At 43.5% G+C, this 17,086-nt stretch overlaps 1 long non-coding RNA gene across 1 annotated transcript; it reads left to right on the top strand.

Moving 5' to 3' along the window:
• The first annotated feature begins 405 nt into the window (after positions 1 to 405).
• LOC149346490 (uncharacterized) lies at positions 406 to 16,413 on the top strand. Its single transcript, XR_016292082.1, has 4 exons — positions 406 to 853; positions 5,095 to 5,225; positions 14,965 to 15,073; positions 16,341 to 16,413. It is a non-coding gene; the product is annotated as an uncharacterized LOC149346490 (long non-coding RNA).
• Positions 16,414 to 17,086: the final 673 nt, after the last annotated feature.

Genomic DNA, 17,086 nt, shown 5'->3' with positions numbered 1-17,086 from the left:
ATTTGGGATTTCAAGCTTTTTGCTGTATGCCTCTCTTATGCGGCCCGCTTTCAGGTCGTTCGCAATTGGTGATGGTTTGTTATTCATTTTCACTTTCTCTTATTTATTCTTGGTTGACTGCCGGCAGCAGTTCTCCGCGCTCGGAACTGTTCCCAGGCACGGAACCCTACCCACAGACCTCCCTGCACCTCACTCACCAGTGTTATTCGGTATTTTTTTTCCTCTTGCCCCTACTTGCATTACCACTCGACAAATGTTTTACTGTTTTTATTTGTGTGCAATTTGTTAAATGCACTACTAAATTTCGTATCATGCTCAGTTGTGACGTGAGATATCGGGCTCCTTGGTATTGAATGCATGTCTTTTGCATTCTCTCTTCTCATTTATGCAAGGTAAACTGGTCGACTGGTTGCTACGTTCAATTTAAGAATACATTAGACGCTTGTGCAAGGCACCCTAATAGTAATTAACTAAAGCCTGCGCATGCTATATTCGAATAGTTGGTCTCTTTTCATCATGCATAAAAATAAAGCGGTATTCCAGCCAGCTCATCTTTCAATGTGGTTATGACAGTCATGTAAATGTACTCAAAGAATGTGTATGGGTGTTTCACATACAATCTCCTTATTTATTTTGTCATGGGCCACCTCATTGCTTTTTGTGTTCCTATATTAATACCTTATTTTAGTTTCTGAAGCAGTCGACAGTTTGTTTTGTCGTCATTCATGACATTGTCACTGGCACTCACAGCTGTTGGTCGGGACGTATTTATCTGCAGTTGCCAGCTGCCAGCATCTGCTGGGCCATGCGTGCTTCCTGCCTTCAGCTGTGCCATCCCTCCAAGCCATTCATGGTAATTATCTTTTTCAGTTACGCATACCTTACCTGCCTGTTTTGAAAAATATTTTCAACATAGGCTCACTGCTGTGTTTAAAAATGCATGCAGAACTCTACATGCACTTTACAGCAGTACCTCAGCTTATTACATGAACTGCAAATTTGTACGAAATATAGCCGCTCATGTAGCTCTTGACACTGCACTGTTATAAAGTTGAGCCTGCTTGAGGTGCAGTGACTATTCCACACCTGTTGCCTTTTATGCATGTGTGTCGTCTAAAAGGGCCAAAATGTTCGTTTATCTTTTAAAAACGTTGTGCTGTACAATAATACTTTAATGGTATTTCTTGCTTGTACACTGAAATGTCAGTCAGTAAAGTAACATTGTATGATGACACCAAATCTTGCGTGGCATAGCATCCTTGCAACGTACATGGCAAGCTCCTGTCAGCGCAGATGTATTGCTGGTTTATTGCTGTGGCATGTGGTTATACTGTACAGTTTGTACCTCTACGTTCTTGAAAGTATCCTTGAAAAATTTAAAATTGGTTTTTGAGCCAAGGAAGTGAGAGTAACTGTCTCACATCTTGATAAGCACCTGAACCATGATGCAAGGGAAGGGATAAAGGAGGGAGTTTAAGAAGAAAAGAGGTGCCGTAGCAGAGGGCTGCAGAATAATTTTGGCCGCCTGGGGATCTTTATCCTGCACTGACATCAAACAGCATGCAGTTTAGCTTGTGTTCACTTGGGCCCGCATAAAAAAAAAACAAGCAGACCTTCTTAGAACTAACATTTCATTGCACCAGCTACTTTGTAGTTTTGACTGCAGTGACCTGAAATCAACGGTTGTTTACTTTGCACAACCCACATACCCTGAACAAGATGTGATGATGCTAGACGAGGTGACCCTCTCTGTATAGCAGCGGGTTGGTTCAGGGAATGCGAAGACTCATGGAGAACCGCTCAGTTATATTTGATTTCATGTTATTGTAGTATAAGTGGTGAGTTGTAGTATAAGTGATGAATTCTTGCAAATGATTGAGGACATCAATACTCAGTGTGAAAATGAGAGCTAAATCAATACTTAATAATCAGGAAAGAGGCCATTTTATGAAATGCAGTAAGGTACTGGAAGTCGAAACAATACACCTCGGCCAGGTCATGCACAGATATAGAGCATTTGAAAGAAATGGTTGGGAGAATAAGAAAGGGGTTTATTGCCTTAGGCATGCACTCAGAAGTTACGAGCAGCACCTTGCAGTATGCTCAAAAAGAAATCTTAAACTGCTTTGCCTTTGCTAAGCAGTCGGGAAAAGTGGGGTACTTTGGCTTAAAATTGAGAAAAGTGCGGTGAACCACTCAGGAAAATCATAGGGTTAATGATAAGAGATTGGGAGAGAACTGAGTTGGTTGGAAATAAATGCGAATTAAAATCTGAGCGGGATCATAAATGGACATAGGCAGGACATACATTTTTTAAAGAAGCTGGCTATCCTTTTGGATAGTGGAGTGGTTACTCACAGCAGGAAATTGTGCTCTTCTTGCTTTCATTTTATGGACATATGCTTTGTGTCTTACATCTCTTGGCCTGCTATAGGCAGCATATGGTCAGAATAAATTTTTACCTGTCTAATTATGTGGCATAGGGAGAATTGAACTATATAACCTCATCAATGCACACCCTCTCTGAAGTGAACTTTGTCAGCCCAGTCAGTCACCACATTGATGCATGTCACCCCAAATGGGAGCCGTCATGGTGGCTGAGTGGTTATTGTGCTTGGCTGCTGACCCGGAAGAGGCAGGTTCGATTCCAGCCAGTTTTGATTCCAGCTGTACTAGTCTCATTTCAATGGAGACGAAATGCTGGAGGCCCAGGTACCGTGTGATGTCGGCAGACCTAAAGAATTTTCCAGTCCTCTACAATAGCGCCCTGTATAGCCTGCGCCGCTTTGTGGTATTAAACCCTTTAAAACCAAGTAAAGTAATGGATACATCATTTCCAAAAATTATTTAAATTTATTATTTTCTAAACGTTAACAATTTTCTGCACCTGTTTTCCTTCGTCTTTCCCTCTTATTTCCTTCCTCATGCTGAGTAACAGGTCAGTGATTTTAAGTGCCAGCTAAATATTTTGTTCATTTCATTAGCAAAGTTTCTCTGTCTCTCTCTATTGCTTTGCTTTTTGTATCTGCAGTATAGTATTATACAGAAATATGTCAAGATTAGACCCAAGAGATATGGCCTAGATTTTAAGTTCTATAGTCAACCACACATTACTTATTACGCTATCGAGGCTTTTTTTTTTGGCATGTGCTACCTGGTACAGAACTGATGTGGCCTACAGTGGTAAATATCGTTTGAATGTGCATAAATTGAATAGGAAGGCAAATTTCCCATTTGACTATGTAAATAGATTGGGCAATCATCATGTGCTCACAAAGCTCATAAACTTTTCTGTTTCCAAAACTTTCTGTAAAAGGCACTGACTCACTGAAATACACGGCAGTTACTTTTGCCTAATCCTGATATTATTTACTGAAGATTGGTTTGGGGAAAGTCAACTGAGCTCGAATAAGTGCACAGCAGCTTGTCTTTGTCCAAAGCATTTGGAGAATAATGAATTTTGTTACCTGCAAAGATAAAGCAAGGATGGCAGTGTTTTGTAATGTCCACAGGGCATTCTTCCAAAGCCCAGTATGCATGTAATTCCTTTCTTTTTGTGCAACATAAAACGTCTTCCCTTTACACTCATGGTTGAAACAAAATGCTGACTACTTCACCACTCAAAAAATAAAGGCCATTGTGCTGCTCTACAAAATATCAGGTTGCAGCGGTTGTTGCGAGGCAAATTCACCAGGTTGTCATCATCATCAGTCTAACACCCAATGCAGGGCAGAGGCCTCTCCCATGTCTCCAATTAACCCTGTCCTTCGCCAGTTGTGGCCACCGTATCCCCACAAACTTCTTAATCTCATCCGCCCGCCTAACTTTCTGCTGCTCCCTGCTACGTTTGCCTTCTCTTGGAATCCACTCTATCACTCTTAAGGACCACTGGTTATCTTGCCTTTGCATTACATCTCCTGCCCAAGCCCATTTCTTCCAAATAACCCACGTTTTTTTCACACCTATTTGTCAGGCTCCGCGTTTTTTTCTCGCCTATTCGTCAAGCTGCAAGCCACTTGCACGCTCTAAAAACCTATTTAAAGTACATTATCCAGCATTGTTGGCATGGAGTGTGTAGTGCTAAAAGAAAAAATAATACAATAGCTGATGATCTGCTAGAGCAACAGAATTCCAAGAGTTTGAGAAGGGCAGTGGGAGAACTAGCAAGGCGGGATAGCGAAATTCGACCAGCAGCGGACAGGGATCCTGCAACTTTTAGAGGACAGGCAAATTGGAGACTTGTGGAAGGGGCTGTAGTCTTAAGTGCGCCTAGCTGGCCTTGTGATGCAGTGTATAGGGCCTTTTGTTTTTGAGTAAAACTGGTTTCTTCTGATTGTTGCATTCCAGAAAGATTCATCAAGATTGGGTTAAACCCAAGTTTCGCGTGCAAATGTGCCTGTAAGAAAGTGTAGATTGATAATGCATGAAGCTAAAGAACCACTGGAGAGTAGTGGATACGTCTCGTATTTCTTCGTAGCTATATTGTTTAAACAGTGCTGGCTATTTTAATTCCTTTTTAATGCTTATTGCTCGTCGAGTTGCATAAAAATTTTAGGATAAATTGAAAACTGCAGGTAGGTTTAGTTACAATAATTATACCCGTATTTCTGAAGCTCTGTTCGAAGAGAGGTCCACATTTTGTGTGCATGCTTTGAATTTGATTATTTTCACACTGCAAAATGGAGGATAGGTCTGCTGTGAGAGTTTTTTTGCAATGAAGCGAGTGCAAGTGGTGCGAATGCTTGTTACTGTGTCGCCCTGCCAATATTTCTAGAACCCCTGGGACCACTGAGCTTGTGAGTATCTATGACTCAAAAGCTCGGAGCTGATTGCCCGTTCCGAGGTTGTCTGTGTTAACCGGTGCAAGGCCAAGGGCTCATAGCTAACAAGCATATGACACCATAGAACAAGATGCAGTCAGGCTGGGACTGTGCAGTATGTCAGTGTTAACGAGGTCGTGATAAACGAGGTTTACTCTGCGAAGCTAGTGTGAAATAATAATTGTTCTTATGGAAAATATCGCTTTTTCTTAGTCATTGCAGCAATGCAAGCATATCAAATCTGATATCTCTCACTCATCCCTCTATGTTTCAGATTCAAGGGACCAAGAGTTGCATGGAAGTCGTGCAAGCCACAAAGTTGCGTGCAGCTTGAGCCAGCAATCAGGAGCAGGCTGGGAATTTGCGAATTGCCAGTGGTATTCGCTCAGTCAAGCAGGCTTTACTGTAAGTACAGTGTTTTCGCCATAGCATTTCTTTGAAAAGTACGCATTGAGCTTGAATAGGACAAGCTGTCGGTCTAGTTTGTGCTGATCCTTTGTGGTTGACAGAGCTTAGAAACACAGACTGGGGTCAGAAAGAAAAAATATGAGGGCACAGGTGCTGACTACAGATTTATTCCAGAATCACCGAAACACTGCATATACAACCAAAACACAGGCGCCAACAGGTGGCAATTTTATGCACTCGTGGCAACAATAAGTGATATGGCCAATAGTGGGAAAACAACACAAACTAGAAACAGAAACCAAGACTATAGAGCAGGGAAGGATGAAACCATAACAAGGTTAAAGGAATAGTTTTAAGCAAGTCATTTTTAAGACCACCAGCACGTGAAACAGTGGAACGGTTTGACCGAAATTTTTAAGTACTGGTCTGATAACACAGAACTAAAACACTACACGCAAACACAGATCAAGGGCAGTGAAATAAAAGTAAAATGGCAAGAAAAAACATGCCGTGAAAAGAAAATGGTGATTGGGCAAGCAAACAAGAATTGGTCTACAAAGGTGAAGTGAGCTAAAAAACTGAAAGAATAAAAGGGGAATAAATGCACATGAGCAACAAAGGTGAAGCCAAGAATTAACATGTCTAAAGGAGAAAGATTAGCTACTGTAAAAACGAGAGAGATAAAATATCAAAATATGAAATTCAATTAGTATTAAAGATAAAAGCAAACAAAAATGCGAAAATAGAGGAGTTGGCAGAAAAGTCAAGGCATGCAAGATGTTTTTAAAACCAGGGCTAGGTCAAACATCCTGAAGAAAGGCAGTCTTTTTTTCCGAGGGTGTTCTTGCCCATTAATCCTCGAGCCTCAAAATCCCAGCGGCTCCCACCAGTTCGTCATGTCGGCTTATTCTGGTGCTTTTTTAACACAATGGCACTTTTTCGAACATGGGTCGCATGGCTTTTTTCGGTCACAGTTTTGGCAATGGACTTGCAGATTTAGAAGGACGTGCTTGTAGGCCGGTTGGTTGGAAATCGTTAGAACAACCGCAAAACAGGATGGGACAAAGGCAGGCGAAACACAAGGCGGTACGACAAGTGAACATTTATTGAAGAAATGAGTGCTCATATGGATCAGTTGTGCATGTAATCTGCAAACAATCATTGCAAAAACAACCTAGGGAGGGACACAAATTCTAATTCTTTCTGAAAAATGGACACAGAAGGCATGCTAACCCACCTATCTGGCTTCGACCTCAGGATGGCAACAGCCTTGAGAATTTCTTTCCAACTGGCCCTTTATTCATCCAATAATAATGTGCAGTTCAGTTTAGGTTAACAGTCTTTACAACTGTGATAGTGGACAGGCAGGCAAGGTCGTCCGGGCCTACCCAAGGAATGCTAATACTCTTGCAAGGGAGTGTTTCACCATCTACCAATTTGGCCGGTATAAAATCGACCACAGCTGAGAGGAATCGTGTACACCACCCCCGTTGCACATGGCATGAGGCATTCAAAAAGTACCGCCAACGGGCATGTTGTACGAGATTCCCCTCAGCTGTGGCCAGTTTTATATCGTCCAAAGTGGTAGATGTTTACACAGTTCTTTGCAAGAGTATGCGTGTTCCTTGAGTAGACCCGGAGGCATTTGCCGTCCCACTCACTGTCTCATTGTAGACTGCTATCCCAAACTGAACTGCACACAGATTATTGGATGAAGAAAGGAGCAGTTGGAAAGAGAAATTGTCGAGGCTGTTGCCATCTTGAGGTCGGAGCCAGATAAGTGTGTCAGCACGCCTACAGTGTTCATTTTTTAGGAAAATTAGCGTTTCTGTCTGTGTTTCCCCCGGTTGTTTTTGTTTCGTTTTTGAGCAGGTGATTGTCATATTTGCTCAGCTGTATGGTTGCCATGGAATTTTTTTGCCTGTTTGCGATTGTTTGCAGATTACACACGCGACTTGTCTATATAAGCACTGCTGTTCAATAAATTTTCAGTTGTCAGTACGGCCTTGTGTTGTCACCTGTCTCTGTGTGATAGTTTTATGGTTTTGCTCTTTCCGACTGGCAGATTCCCGAGAGATGTACCCAATAAATCAATCTTATGCTCCCTTATCCTTTCATTGATGCCAATGTATACCTTGCCGCAAGACAAAGGGATTGATTAAATGCCCTCCACGCATGACGCTAAGGGTTTTCTGTGCTGCGTGGTGCAGCGTCTTTTTTTTCATTTAGGATTCCGCAACTGCAATAGGTGCTAGGGGGTCAGAAAAGGCAATGTCTACTCCTGCTTTCTCTCCGATTTTCTTAAGGTTCTGTGAAATTTACCTTTAGAAAATTCGACAGATAGAGTAGATGCTTTTTTTGCTGCCGCCCCCCCCCCAAATCACCTATCACACCTCTCTAGGATCGTCAATGAAAAAGAAAAAAGAAACAGGCTGCACTGCATTGCGCAGAAACCCTTAGTGGCATGCACAAGAAGTGCTTTCTCAATCCCTTTTTCTTGCTGCAAGGTATACATTGGCATCAATGGAAGGCTAAGAGAGCATTACACTGATTTATCGGGTACATCTCTTAGGTACCTGCAAGTCTACTGCTGATAATGGGACGCAAAAAAGCCATGCTGCCCAAAGTTCGAGAAAGCCACTGTGTTAATAGAGCCCCGTAATAAGCTGACGCAATGCAATGCTGGATGCCGCAGAGATTTTCAGGCTCCGGGGTGAATGTAAAGAACACGGTTGGTTTCACTCGGAGGATTGCCTTTCTTTGAGGACGTACTTGATCTAGCCCTGGTTCTACATGTGTGTTACATGCCTTGCCTCTTCCGCCAACTTCCCTCTTTTGGTGTTTTTCCTTGATTTTTGCCTTCATACTGGTTTTATACTTTTTTATATTTTATCTCGGCTTCACTGTACGTCATCTTCCACTTTTAACCATCTTCACTGTTGGCTTCACCTTTGTGGCTCATGCGCGTTTTTATTCCCTTTTTATCCTTTTAATTTTTAGCACACTTCACCTTCGCTTGTTGCTCAATTCTCGTTTGCTGCTCAATTCTCGTTTGCTTACCCAATCACCATTTTGCTTCTATTGCGTGTTTTTCTTGCCATTTCTCCTTCATTTTTTTTTCACTGCGCTTGGTCTGTGTTTGTGTATAAGGTTTTTTAGTTCCATTTTATCAGACCAGTTCTTAAATATTCTTTTGGTCAAACCTATCCACTGTTGGCAGTCTTTTAAAAATGACTTGCTTATAAATTTTTCTCTCGCCTTGTTCTGGTTTTATCCTGTGTTGTGTCCTCTGGTTTTTGTTTCTAGCTTTTGTTGTTTTTCCACTACTTTTCATACCACTTCTTGTTCCGAGTGCATAAATAGCTGCGTGTTGGTGCCTGTGGTGGGGGTATTTATGCAGTATGTCGGCAGTTCTGGAAAAAGTTTTAAGTTCAGTGCCTGTGCCATCATCTTTTTTGTTTCTGTCCCTTGTCTGTATGTCTGAGTGCTGTCAACCACAATCGGTGCATTGAGCTGACTGCTCTGCAGCTACCCATGTGTATGCAGTGAAGTGGCTTCAAGAATAATGTACACAAAAAAATTGATTGCTTAAAATTTCTGGCATGTTTTTTAGGAAAACATTTGGCATTTAAAGGGCTAAGAGTGCTCTGAAAATCTAAAAATTATGTGCTTCTTGGGGCCTTTCCTCAAATTTCACATCACCTTGTAGCGTGATGCAAGACATTCAAGTTGTTACCCACAGTTTACTTTTTTGTTGCCCACTTATTGGCTGCCACCTTTGGGAGGCAGTGTCATGGGGTTTGGGAGACAATCTGATTCCTGTGTGTTGGCCTGAAGTGCAAGCTTTTGGATGTGGGGAGCAGGTTCACTTTTGGCTGTAACTACAGTTTGGCCATGACTGTTAGTCTTTTTCTGTGATGCAGTGTCATTTATGTAATGCATAATTTGATGATGAAGCAGTCTCAGGGGTTGCGGTGCTCAGCTGTTGACTTCAAAGACACAGGATCGATCCTGGCCGCAGCAGTCGCATTCTGATGGAGACAAAATGCTAGAAGCCTGTGTACTGTGTGATGTCAGTGCACGTGAAAGAACCCCATGTGGATGAAATTATCAGAGCCCTTCACTATGGCATCCCTCATAGCCTGAGCCAGGGTGTCGAACCGGAACTGAACCCGAACCCGAAACCGGAACCGAACCCGAATTTTCGCCCGGAACCGAACCGAACCGATATTTTTTTCGCCATCTTGGAACTGAACCAGAACCGGAACGATTCAAAGGAACCGTTCCGAACCGGTTCGGGACCCGGTTCAGCCCCACTTTTCTTGCATCCCGGCATACGTGTTGTTTTCCGACAAAATGAGATGATCTATCGCATAGACTTACCCACCCGTAGCTGTCTGCGCTGGGAAGTGCGAAAATGATACCCAGTATAAGCGACGGCAAACTTACAGGAGGTCTGGTGCCTGGGAAGAAGCCTAATTGACGCTTCTGTAATGTACTGCCGCCAATTCTAAACACTTGTACGTCAGGGTTATGTGAAATCTTGAGTTATAACTCCTCACTTTAACATATTTGCGAAAATCTTTAATCAAAATGTTAGGACTGTTCTAACTCAGTAAAGTACTTAGACACCAAACTTTTGCTTGCGTGCTTTCTTCTTTCAAACAATGCGTTAGACGTAGGTGTACATGGACCACCACGTGGTATTCACCAACACATAATCAATAATTTATGTTTGAATTTCTTCTTGACCCTGTTTCGGTTTCGGAAACATAACGATGGCTGTGACGTGTAGTGAAAATTAGGTCGCGTGAGGTGCTATAAAACGGCAATATAACTGCTGATACGTCGTTCGTAGTAAATATAGGTCTTGAAGTTGGCTGATATAAGTGGTACAGTGAGTTGAAACAACGTATCAGCGTTTGTATTAGTTTTCCCGTGCCTCACGTGACCTAATGTTGAACTCACGTCAAAGTCATCATTCGGCTGATGAAGCCGAAACAGCATGAGAGAAAAAATTATTTTCTAAATTATTTAGTGGCAGTAGGCGAATACCACACGGTGATCCATGTATTCTAATATCTATGGCGTCATTTGAAAGGAGAAAACACGCAATAAAACTGGGTGTCTATAGTCATTTTAGTACCGATTGAGAATGCCTTCCTTTTCTTTGCGTCATTTCCCAAAAATAGACGAAATATTAGCGCGAGGACCCAACAATGTTGTGTTGGTGGTTTCTGAGGAAAGGAAATGGCGCAGTATGTCTCACTTCTTCGTGGACACCTGAACCGTGCCGTAAGAGAGGGAGGAAGGTGGGAGGGAAAGAAAAAAGAGAAACAGGCGCAGTAGGGATGGGCTCCGGAATAATTTCTACCAGCAGGGGATCCTTAAAGGGCAACTGCATAGGTTTTAGAAAACGACGAGCTTAAAAGGGTCGAATGTGTGAAACTTCCAGGTAAAGTATGAGAAGTCCTATTTGCCTAGCATTTGAAACGGTGACGTAACCACCAATTAAAAGTGCGACGGCCTTCAAGCTTCTCCGCAGCGCACAACGCTAAGTAGGGGACGCATGATGACGTCATCGAAAGTATCCGTACATTTCCAACGCATAAACGCCTGCTTTGAAGGAAAAAAACCAACTGAACCGAAGTCAAAGCCCGCCGAACATTGTTTCGAACCGTCCAACGAGGCACGGCAGGGCGTGGCTGACGGCAGCAGTAATTTGAAATCATACCTTCCGTGACATCACACTGAACTTCCCCGCACTCCTTGTTGCTTTGAGGAGAAGTGTAAAATATAATCGTAGATTACGTCACTATTTTAAATGGTAGTGCAAAAAAACTTAGCATGCTTTACCTACAGCCTATATAGATTTGAATCCTCGACTATCGCGAAATTCTCAAAAAGTGGCGCAGCTGCCCTTTAACGTGCACTGACATCGCGCAGCACACGGCTCCTTTTGCGTTTCGCCTCCATCGAAACATGGCCTCCGGTGCCGAGTTCGAACCCGGGTACACCGAATAAGTAACCGAGCGCCCTAACCATTGAGCAACCGCAGTGGGTAGTGCAATATTGTGGGCGCTCTTTGTCTTAGACAGCAAGTTGTAAATAATACCCCTCATGATGGGCCTGTCGGGCAATAAAAAAAATGGCTCAGTGGCTGTGGAGCTCGGCTGCTGGTTCCAAAAATACAGAAATCAGCATGCTCTGTCGCACGTCGAAAATCCCCAGCTCTTCTCCGTTAATCTGGAGCCCTCCACTACACAGTCTGTCATATAGCCCCAATGTCTACTCGACATTTAATCCTGAGATATTGCTACTAGTATTACCAAAAGAAGGATGTATAAATTGGTGCAGCTTCTTTTTTTTTTAGAATCCGCATACTCTTGTTTGCGCGCGACGGAAATAAGCAACGAAAGGCGGGTTCTCAACGGTGGAGATGTACTAATAAGGAAAAAATTAAATACCGATTACACAAAAGGGCAATGCAGAAATACATGTGCTCGACGGCATGCGATAGTGATTACGCCCAAAAAGATGCTACTGCGATGCAATGTAACTACGATGAAGTAATTTCGTTATGCCGATTCGCTGAAATCGTTCTGCTTCTAAGAATTGCTGCCAGTCGCCAGCGCGCGGCTCCATCCGCGGTCCTCGCACTGCTCGATCTTGAATTCTCTGCCTGGCGACTTATATCTACTTTTCGCAGTCATATTTTTCGTTCTTAGTGCGATGCGACAGGCTAATGATTGTTAGTGTTTTTTTTTCTTTGAACGCTTGGGCGATTGAATACGTTAGCATTCACAACAATCTGCCTCGGCTATATCGAATACAGGTGGGTGATGGGGGGGGGGGGTGAGATGGGTGAAAGTTTTTGAAGGTGCATTTTTACCAGTGAATGCCCTGATGTGCGCCCACCGGAGTGTGCATCAATGACGGAGGCTGCACGCACGCAGCGCGGTTATTTTTGGGAAAGCATACACTTTTACCTCTGACTCCGAGCGAGATTCGTACTAATGGCGGCGCAACAGAAAACTGTGTTTACAGATGCTTTAGGCTATTCGGCTATCTTGTAGGCTTCTTTTTATGGTTGTTGCATGGAATATTTGGAACCTCTCTGACCCTCCTCGTGCCTTACTTGACCGCTTCGAATTCAGCGATCTCGGCATAAGGCCTCATGCCACCATAACTCCCTGCCTCCGCCAGCACGTGAAAATTCCAGACGGTGCACACGCCATGAAAGGGGAACCAGTCAGGAGGTTGAACTTACGCAGCATATTCCTCCTACGTTAAAGTGCACTGTTGTCTGAACAGTTACCTCGTGGAACGCGGCGGTTCTGTGTCCTATGAACACGAAGAGTTCGCACAGAATTCCAGAGTTTTTCATCGCAGACATGAGTGTTATAATGAAATGTATGATGCCAATGGGTGTTTTAAGAGACTGCTTAAGTATGTCCCAAAAGAATACAGCATCATGACAAAAATATCATTTTATTGCTGAAATTGTTTCTCGTTGCTCGCACAGGTAAAATGCACTGACCACGGCACAAACGCCCCTTTGGAGCGAAGGTACATCCTAACATGTAAGGTCCATGTCTGAAGGGTGAAAAAGGTTTTTGTGGCCGAATAAAACTAAGTCAAGCCCACTTATAGCGAACCTGACGGTCCCGCAGGTTCTATTCGTTATATCTGGTGTTCGTTGCAAGTGGATTCTTCTTACAACAGCCAAAAATACTAAGGCCGCTAAAAGGCCCAGGAGATAGGGGAGTGCCGTCTACTATGAAATATAGTTTTCGAATTTCATTGAAAAAGATGTCATGACTCGACTGCGATGTGCATGCGTAGTATGTTTTTTTAGTTTTAATCTTTGTTCTTCTGTTTTTTGGATTGTTCACTGTGTCCTGCGACTTCATATACTTTTCCGAGAATGTAATATAACCAGTTGTTAGTCAGCGTCTGTGTCGTCTCGAGACTTCCGTTTTTCCTGTTTACTGCGCTGCCTAAGCAACTAGCGTTACCAACTAGCCCAGTTTTGTGTTCTCGTGAACAAATCTTTGCATTTTTTTATTTTGCATAGCGATGTGCAAGAAAAGAGAAAACGCATATCACTGAAACCCATCTGCTTTCTAATTTTTTTTTTTTGTCCTGAACCCGTTTGAACCGGTTCGAGACGGTCCGAACCGGTTCGAACCGGAACGGAATGGCCCTCTGGAGCCGAACCCGGAACTGAACCCGAAAGGCGTGAACCGGAACCCGAACCGAACCCGAAAAAATACCGGTTCGACACCCTGGCCTGAGCCACTTGGGAAATTAAACCCCATAAATCCAAACCCATTTTGGTACTTCTCAGCTTCGCCGCTGGCCTCTGCAGGCCAGCGAAACCTCCCACAAGTTGACGAACGGCAGTTTTTACACCATTCGTAAATGCCTACATAGACGCTACATCATTGGTGGCAAAGGTTGCCAGATGTGCAAGCGTTTCCGGTAGTTTTTCTCTGTTGCTTTCGTCAGGCAGCTTGCAAAAGATGTTTTACTAGGCTAATAAACGGTGAGGTTCTTTGTGTTCTTAAGGTGCAGCGTGGTAAAACAGACACTTAATAGCCATGCCATGCTTTATTGTAGCCAAAGGCAATTATTGGCCTTATTCTCATCATCATCTGCCGTTCATGCTTCCTCGAGGGACGGCAGTTGGAAGAAGGTCTCTAGAGCAGCTCCTTGTCTGAAGAAATGCCGAGTGGCATTCTTGAATCCTAACTGCCCATCAAATGGAAGAGCAGTTGTTTTCTCCACTCCACAGAGTGGAGACGGAGTATCGAGTTGAGGCGCACTTCTGAATTCGGCGGTTAGCCTTTCATAGGCAGCAGATATGTGCAATAAACTTTATTTGCTGTTAATCTTCCAGATAAACACTAAATCCTCCTCATTCCTCATCAGTGCACACACTGTGTAAGGAACTTTGTCACTCCATTTGTCACCACTTTGATTTATGCCATCCCTAATTCAGGGGCTGTATAATTTTTGAAATTTTGTTGAAATTGCTTGAAAACCTTTGCAATTTCCTGCACCTCTCTTTTTCCCCCAAGTCCCAAACCTACGCAGAGTGCAAGTGGGTTTTTAAACTCCAGCTAAATTTTGTTATTCATCAAAGGGCTTTTCTCTCTACTGCTTTGCTGGGTGTATCTGAAGTATAATAATATGCACCAGTGTGTGAAGCTTTGCTCCCAGAGCTATTAGCCCGAGGTAGTAATTTTAGAGCATTGAGTTGCGTTCTCAGCCTGGTTGCGTTTTGAGCCTGAGTTGTGCTGATTCCACGGATAGAACTCAAGTTGGCAGCCTCCAATGCAGCAGTGTATCCCAGTAGTTGCCATGGGAGCCGAGGTGGTTAGATAATGGAATAAAATAATAGCAGGTGGCAGTGTGATGCTCGAGCACCACAGCTCGAAACTAAACTATATCGATCAGTATATGTATATCTGTCTTGCAGGCATTAAAGTCTGGCTGCTTAGTCACGACATTCCTGTAAAATTTGTGGGTGAACCGTTCGGCATGAATATTCCAGATGGTGTCATAATATTCAGCCTGTCGTACAGCATAAACTTACTAGTTAAGTTAGAGCCTTTCTTGCAGCACGGATTCGAACTGACAACCTTTGTTAGGTGTAGTAATGCTCATTATTCGATCTGCTCATTTTTTATATTCAACCAGACTAACATTACTTATTACCCCATCTGTGCAGATTCCTTCTGGCATTATTTGAAGCTGAAGGGTTGCTCGGCTGAGGATCTCCAAAAGCGCCACAAGAAGGTGACGCGCTACCTGGCACAGAAGTGCTGTGGCCTGCGGCGGTAAATATCTGTTCAAGCCAATAGTCTCTTGTTATATGCATGAATAGATTGCGTTAGCTCATGTGCTTACAAAACTTGTAACTTGACTGTATTTCCTAACTGTCTGTATGGTACACTTAGGCACTGGAATAACCTGCAAATCTCACTGGAATTTGCCTACTATAGTGAGATACTGCTTTACCCAAGTTCTGCTTAAGGATAGTCTGCTACTCAGATGACGCACAGAAGATTATATTTATGAACCAGACTGTTAACAGCACTTATGGACCACATTAGCAGACTGTTCTGAGACCGCGCGCAGCCAGTCTTTTCAGCGTAGAAGAGGCGGCTTTAGACAAGGCAGGCGAGCGCTCTGTTCCTGCACGTTAAGTAGATGTCGGATGAATCTCGAAAAAATATGAACGACGCGCCAGGAATATGACTACTACAACCCTTCGGAGATGTGCAGCGCACAGTATATGGCCATGCCAGCGACATGTCTTTCTGTTCAAACTTTCTCTAAAACCGCTGTCACTACGCAGAAGCAGGTAGCAGTATCTGTACTAAGAATTCGTATCTTGAAGGAAAAAAGAAACCGCAATGTCCACCTTTGGCACGATTTCTGCAGTGATGTGCGTTCTGCCGGCTGACAGTACACTGCTTGCTTGGTGTTGTAGGCCTAACATGTGCTTTACTCAGGGTGTAGCGAGAAGCGCTTTTGAACTAGCCACCAGCGATCACAGAAATGTCTACTCTTTTTACCGCCTCTACAATAACTTTATGGTGGTATGAACGTGCAGTTTATTCCCGCAACGTCTTCGTAAGTGAAGCGCGCGGAAAAACGGGCCAGGCGGACCGCCTCGCACTGATAGATGCGGGTTGCATGCACGGACTCATTCTGAGCCGTTGGCAGAACCGTCATTACAGGCCATGATGCACTTGGTCACACGTTGCATGCACGTCTGCATCTTGATTTCTATCTGGAAACAGCTTGGTTGACGTCACTTCTGTCAAAGTGCTCTGCATGCCAATGTCACTCCCATTCCGGACGGTTCCCGCCAGCCATCGTATGAAGCGGCGTGTGCATATTCTTCAGTTGTATAATTGAGGCTTTAATGCATTATTCCTATGGGTTTACGTCGGGCCCGTTCCAATTTGATGTTAAATGTGGATCGTTGCATGAAAGGGGAATGCATAATCAAAATTCCACTGTATGACTTTTGTAACATTTGCATGCATTGGTTGTGTATGCATACTATATATATCACTGTTCTTTTTCTTCACCTAGGACAGTCTGAACAAGAGAGACCTGCTGAAGAAAAATTCTGTATATATGTAAATAAATAGTCGATTTGCTCCAAGTGAGGTGTTTTTATACCTGGCTGTACTGCAGGAATGCATCGAATGTTCAGAGTCAGACTGCTGCTCTGTAGCTGCATATTAATTGACAAATAAAGCGTACTTGGTAATGACTACAGGAATACAACACACTACACAAATGCACTACAGAAGGCAGACTACAGAGATACGACACTACAGAATTACGTCACTACAGAAGACAGACTACAGAAATACTACACTACAGAATACAGACTACAGAAGTACAACACTACAGACTACAGAGGACAGACTACAGAAATACTACATGCCCAAAATACGACAGACTACAGAAGTTTTCTGTCGTAAATTCCTGTAGTGCGTTTTGACTGGGAATGCACGCACCAAAATGTACGGCGGTTGCACTTAGTGTAGTTTCATGTAGCGAAACCTAACCCCGGCAGCACAGAACAGTGGTCCAGTACTGGGAGGTGATTGACATTGAGTGGCCCTACATTAATCCAAATTATCCCGTGGTATGCCAACATCGGTTAAGCCAATTGACCGCTTTTTCGATGCGGGCCCAAGGTACCCCACATTCAGGCGGCGCCTTTCGCACTTCGCCGGAGTCAAGACACACCGCACATCAGCCCCGCACAAAAACGGTGGAATTCTCCAATCGCCATCCTCATCGGCTCAGATTTTTCCACCCACTCA

The sequence above is a fragment of the Amblyomma mixtum genome, chromosome 4 (genome assembly GCF_055824585.1).
Source record: "Amblyomma mixtum isolate Tamu chromosome 4, ASM5582458v1, whole genome shotgun sequence".
Classification (NCBI taxonomy): Eukaryota; Metazoa; Arthropoda; class Arachnida; order Ixodida; family Ixodidae; genus Amblyomma; species Amblyomma mixtum.
This window is presented reverse-complemented; position numbering and strand designations above follow the sequence as displayed.